Here is a 6,544-nt window from a genome sequence, read left to right on the forward strand (position 1 = left end):
GTCCGTCAGTGTGCCCTTTGTGTGTCACCTCACTGTAGCACGTCCTGTGCCATACAGCATGGTTTCATTCCAAGATCTCCGCTGCCAAACCATGCAGCCATTGATTCAAATGAATGAAGTCAGGATTCCTCTATTCAGCTCTTTGACTGGTATAGTCAAGAAATTCCTGATTGCTTTCACGTTTTGGATATGTCAGTGACTCCAGCTCTCTCCCTTTGTTTTTAGTGTTCACCCACTGTTCTCCTTGGCATTTGAGGCAGAGGTTAAAGTCAATTGATTGTTTCTTTTTTTTTTTTTTTTTTTTGTATACCTTGGTCGAGGCTCGTATGAGAGCTAACACACAACTCACAGCAAGGAGGCATGAGACAAGAGGGGCGGGAGTGGAAGGGACAAAACAGTGGGGAACAGACACATTCGTCGGCTCCCCAAAATTGGGACTTCCGGTTCCGGTTTTGCGCAGTGAGAGGTCTCCTTTGGGGCTCCCTGCTGACGTTCTCAAAGCTAAGTTTCCGGTTGTTATTTGTCCCGTTTTAACTGTTTAATTTTCTCACCTACATGTTACTGTGTGTTGCTAGTTCGGTTTTGTTTCAAAAATCGTGCTATTTTGTGAGTATTTTTGTCGACGTTCTTACCTGTGCTTGAGGCCTAGGCGTAGGCTTGAGGCCTACCGGTTCCACTCGGTGTTCGATCGTTTTTTTTTTTGTTTTTTTTTCTCCCCATTACCTTCATTTTCTATCCTCCCCATTACCTTCAATTTTGATCCTCCCCACTTTCCAAACATCCCCCATTCTCCCAACTAATCTCTTTCTTATCTCAAAAAAAAATAAAATAAAACCTAAAACAACACGCTCACCTTCTCCCGATTCTGCTTCTTCTTCTTCCTCTTAACTTCCTCCTCGTCTTCTTCCTCGATTTTTTTTTTTTTTTTTTTTTTTTTTTTACACTTCCATGACCTAATCTGTTGAACTCTCTCATATATTAATATTAACAACAAAAAAAATATATATATATATATATACCCAACAACAACAACACACACCTTCTCCCGATTCTGCTTCTTCTTCTTCCTCTTAACTTCCTCCTCGTCTTCTTCCTCGATTTTTTTTTTTTTTTTTTTTTTTACACTTCCATGACCTAATCTGTTAAACTCTCTCATACATTATTTGTAACAACAAAAACGATCTTATAATGCTTCATCTTCCTCTCTCACACATGTGGTACTCTTTACTGTTTCACAATGCACTACTCTTCTGCTATTTTAACAGACTGCTCTCATTTCGAGCTCTCCTTCATTCCTTGCCTAAAAAATCCAACTATTACAGCGCTTCTTCTCTCCATGCTCTGAATTCGCCTTCATTGCATCCATCAAGAATTGTGTTAAATCGCATCTCTGACCTAAAACTTTTAAAAACCACAGTTTGCCATGGATGTTCGCTTTCCATCAACCATTCTTTTTTTCAAAATTCAGTGCCAACTCACCCCCCTCACCCCTCACTCTCACTCTCAAAGCAACCATCCCACTCTTCTCCCTCCAAGCCTCCCTCTCACCTCTCTCAAAAATTCCCCCCTCACCTTTCTCCCACCTTTCATCCCCCTCACTCTTCCTTCTCAAAGTTGCCCCCCTCTCATCCACCAACCTGCCTCCTTCCACTGCCCTCTCACCTCCATCTCTTCACTCCACCTCCTCAAATCCTCAACTGCCTTCTTCCCCCTCTCTTGTCCCCCCTCTCCCCCAGCACCACAGAGCCTTTTCTCCTCCTCATTCGGCCCCCTCCCCTCGCTGTTCTGCAATACCCCACACTCCTTCAGCAACCCTCCTTACCTGCCCCCTCGTCCCTTGTCCTACCCTCCCCTCCCCCTCCACCTCCTGCACCCAAAGCCTCCTCCCCTTCCTCTTCATTAAAAGTGTGGACCTCAAATATCCGGGGCCTTCGCTCAAACCTTTCAGATCTTTCCATACAGGTTGCCACTGACAAACCAGACATTATCTGCCTAACAGAAACTTTCCTCTCCCAAGACGTGTCTGACTCCCAAGTATCTCTCCCTGGCTACTCCCTCTTACGGTATGACAGACCTGAGCCTCGTCCTGGTGGAGGTGTTGCTCTCTTCATCAAAGACTCTATTCCTCACTCTCCATGCACTGCTCTCACTCCCCCACACCCCCAGGAATACCTCTGGCTTCGGCTTCCCCTCCACTCCCACCTCATGTTTATATGTGTACTGTACTGTCCACCGAACAGTGATGACTCCATCTACACCTCACTATCCGAAAACATGGACCATCTTCTATCTTCTCATCCAAACTCTCTCTTCCTCTTATGTGGTGACTTCAATTGTCATCACGCCAGTTGGCTAGGTGTGGGTACCTCTCTCACCTGCCATGGCACCTCAGCAAAAGCTTTCTGCGACTCATTGGGACTGACTCAATCGGTCAACTTCCCGACCCGGATCTCAACCAATGGTCCAGACCCCTCACGGAATTCGCGCCTTCGGCACTCGTGAGTCGGGCCCGACGCCCCCCCCATCCCCCACCTTGAAATTTCCTAGCTCCGCGCCTGCAGCCCAGTATGTTACTTAAGATCATAAAATATCAGTTGTTAGTAGAATTAGTGTAGTATTTTGTGTTATTAAATGTTTTTAACAATCTAACCATATTTTGACTCCGAGGGCACAACATACCTTAAGAAAAAATTGGCAATATTTGTTTTCGTATTTTACTAGATAATTTAGATGAATTGAAATACATTTAAATGCATTTGCAAAAAGTCTGGCTCCCCAAAAATCGAAAAATATTTTTACGGCAACTAAAACGAACTGAGGACCTGTAGGTCCCAAGCCAACCACCTTCACCGCGAAGCCAACACCAGACTCAAAAATTATGTGTTCCATGATATTTCAAATTGTGTACGAGTTATGACAAAACTAGGTGACCAGATTGTGTGGGTAACAAGACCAAGCCGCTTAGATGTTTTGTTCGGGTTTGGATCCAGATCCGGACCATCAGTGCGATACAAAATGTAAACTGTTCAGCCTGGCGGAGGTATGCATGCTACCGAGTGCCATTCTACTTTTGCTCTGTGATCACCAAGGTGCCATCTAGGATGAGCAGAGATCCATTCGACTCACTGCTCAACCATCCCCCACCATCCTTTACGCATACATAGCATGTGCCCCGACTCGAAAGCAGGTAAGTCGGACTGTTGTCCGAGACCTTTATTTCTGGCAGAGAATTGCTTTTGAGGCGGCATGGCAATATCGGTGTGTGATGAAGCGACATTTTTCCATTTTCACACGGCTTGTGCTGTGACGGGGGTTCAACTGTTGATACTTTGAAGCGGGATTGGAGGAATCTTTTGCCTGTTGTGGTTTTTCCTTCATTGGTTGGCTTCAGCCATGTTTTGGTTAACAACCTTTGCTACAGACACGTGCACATTGGTAATTAACCCCCGACACTCCAATCAAGTGCGAGGTGCTTGTTGATTCGCCGAACTGCTGCTTGGGAACAGCAGTTCTCGGGATTCCTTGTTTGCAAGTCTTTTGACATGTTATTGGCTTCCCATAACAAAGGGAGGCAAAGGCTACAAAATGACGAAGAATCGCTTAATTAATCCTGTGGTCCTGTAATCCTGCTCGCCAAACGTGTGCTGCTTGGATTCTTTTCACGTTTTTGCTTTCTTTACTCATTGACAAATTCCAAGGGAGACTTTTCTAATCACCTTTTCTTTGTCTCTGATGATGACGACCACCATGACCACCACCACCAACACCATCCTCCCTCTTTTTTTCATGCTATCATTAAAAGAGATTTGCATGTGGGCTTTTCAGCCCTGAGGCTCATAGCTGGTAGATTAAGGAGCTCCTGTTGTGCTGTTAGCCCCTTCATTGCTGCATGTCAATTCCTTTCATTTGCATGCTGTGCTACCGCCTTGGGCCCCTCTCTCAGCGGGGAGTCGGAGCACTGCAAAGGCAGACTTGTCTTGCTCGCTCTGAGCCACTTTTGCTGAGCTGCCCAGCGCCGGTCAAGCGACGTAGCTTGCGGTGCCCTTGGCATAATTGATGGGCACCACAGCCCTCATTTCAGGAGATGAGCACCACTGGGCTGTGAGACTCCCTGGTTGTACGAAAGACCTTAAATTTCACTGTCCTTCATTGTTACCTCTGCCACCGAAGGTGAAGGAGGTTATGTTTTCACCCCTGTCTGTCTGTCTCTGTCTGTCTGTCTGTCTGTCTGTCTGTCTGTCTCAAAAAGTTGTGCACGGATTCGGATGAAACTTGGTGGACACGTTAACTGTGCGACATGGACGAATTGATTCATTTTTGGTGAAGATCCGAATCCGGATCTAATAATTTTTTCTAAAGTGATTCTTCACCATTGAGAGATCGGACTAAACTAATTTATAGCACGACGTCTCAAAAAGTTTGGATGGATTTAGATGAAACTTGGTGGATGGGTTGGATGTGTAACCATGACAAATTGATTCGATTTTGGTGAAGATCCGATTTTGGATCTGGATACGAGAATTATTTAATTTTTAAAGTGATTCTTCACCATTGAGAGATGTAGTGCTCAAAACGATATAGTACTGTATAGCATGATATTTCAAAACTGTGTTGGGTCTGATATGTTCTCGTGGATCAGGCATTACGCGGTGGAGGTATGCGCTCTACCTTGTGTCATTCAAGATAGAACTGATTTGTACTCCACAAATCCAAAGTCTTTTTGATTGAGGAATTTATTTCACGAAGCTCTACATATTTGCCTACAAGTGGTGATGGTTTCCTGCTTTATTTATTTGTTCTTTATGAACTTTGATCCAGAGTGTGACTCCCTCGGTGGCCAGAGTGCTTTTGACTGGCTACCATTTAGGAGAGATATATTATGGTCGACTTTTTTTTTCTCTCCCGATTGTGAGATGACCTTTTAAAATCTCTTCGTCTCGTTCATTCAACTTCACTCTGTATTCCCAAGCCACGCTCGGCAAGCCTCAATTGAAAAAGCTTTCATTGACTTTGTAAGGTCTGTGTGTTGACGTCCGGAGGGAGGGAGATGTGGAACGCCGTAGACCTGTTGACCATTGACGGCATGAGCGGTTGGTCCATGCCACTGATGAACTCCGTTCTCTGTCCGTAAGTCCAAGGAACATCTGCTTTGTCTGTTTATATGTACTCATCTGAGCCCTTCATTGTATTGTGCACTCGAGTTGTATGCTTGTTGAGTGACTGCAGACATCTTTGAGAGCCTGGTGATGGGTTTGGAAGCAGTTTGATGTGAAGACTCGTTCTCAATCGATGATGGTTAACAATGTCAACGCCATGCAAAGTGGTTTCCATATCAGACCATCCTGATTAGAAGTCTTCTCATTTTCTGGGTTTGTTTTTTTTCAATATGAGATTGAGGCTCATGGAAGAATGACCTTTTTGGAAGTTACTGAAAGAACAGTGATAATACAAGTTTATGTGCACTGAGGTGTTCAAAGCTCTCTCACTGTCTGTCTCTCACTGTCTGTCTCTCACTGTCTGTCTCTCACTGTCTGTCTCTCACTGTCTGTCTCTCACTGTCTGTCTCTCACTGTCTGTCTCTCACTGTCTGTCTCTCACTGTCTGTCTCTCACTGTCTGTCTCTGTCTGTCTCTCACTGCCTGTCTGTCTCTCACTGTCTGGAGGTTGTATGGCAGCTTAGCTGCCAGGGTAGCAATCATTTCTTGAAGTGCAACTGTGTCGCTGATGCAGTGCCCCTCTACCAGTACACACACTGGAACTGGTACTCATTTCGCCGACCTCGGAAGGATGACAGGCTGAGTCAACCCCCTGGTTTATCAATTCAGCGGCCAACGGGGCTTGAACTCAGGACCCGAGGATCCCAAGCCGCCACCCGAACCACTGAGCCAACACCAGGCTCTCACTGTCTGCCTCTGTCTCTTTATTTCTCTCTCTCTCTCTCTCTCTCTCTCTCTCTCTCTCTCTCTCTCTCTCTCTCTCTCTCTCTCTCTCTCTCTCTCGACCTCTCGACCTCTCGACCTCTCTCTCGACCTCTCGACCTCTCTCTCGATCTCTCTCTCGATCTCTCTCTCGATCTCTCTCTCTCGATCTCTCTCTCTCGACCTCTCGACCTCTCGACCTCTCTCTCTCGATCTCTCTCTCTCGATCTCTCTCTCTCGGCCTCTCGACCTCTCTCTCTCGACCTCTCGACCTCTCTCTCTCGCCCTCTCGACCTCTCGACCTCTCTCTCTCGACCTCTCTCTCTCGACCTCTCTCTCTCGACCTCTCTCTCTCTCTCTCTCGACCTCTCTCTCTCTCTCTCTCTCGACCTCGACCTCGACCTCGACCTCGACCTCGACCTCGACCTCGACCTCGACCTCGACCTCGACCTCTCTCTCTCTCTCTCTCTCTCTCTCTCGACCTCGACCTCTCTCTCTCGACCTCTCTCTCTCGACCTCTCTCTCTCGACCTCTCTCTCTCTCGACCTCTCTCTCTCTCGACCTCTCTCTCTCTCTCTCTCTCGACCTCTCTCTCTCTCTCTCGACCTCTCTCTCTCTCTCGACCT

General features: G+C 46.4%; 1 protein-coding gene across 4 annotated transcripts in view; it reads left to right on the top strand.

Moving 5' to 3' along the window:
* LOC147027710 (repulsive guidance molecule A-like) overlaps window positions 1–6,544 on the top strand; it is a 164,369-nt gene that overhangs the window by 61,477 nt on the left and 96,348 nt on the right. The window lies entirely within an intron of this gene.

This window comes from Eptatretus burgeri, chromosome 4, assembly GCF_056783735.1.
Source record: "Eptatretus burgeri isolate ZD-2024b chromosome 4, Ebu_testis_v1, whole genome shotgun sequence".
NCBI lineage: Eukaryota > Metazoa > Chordata > Myxini > Myxiniformes > Myxinidae > Eptatretus > Eptatretus burgeri.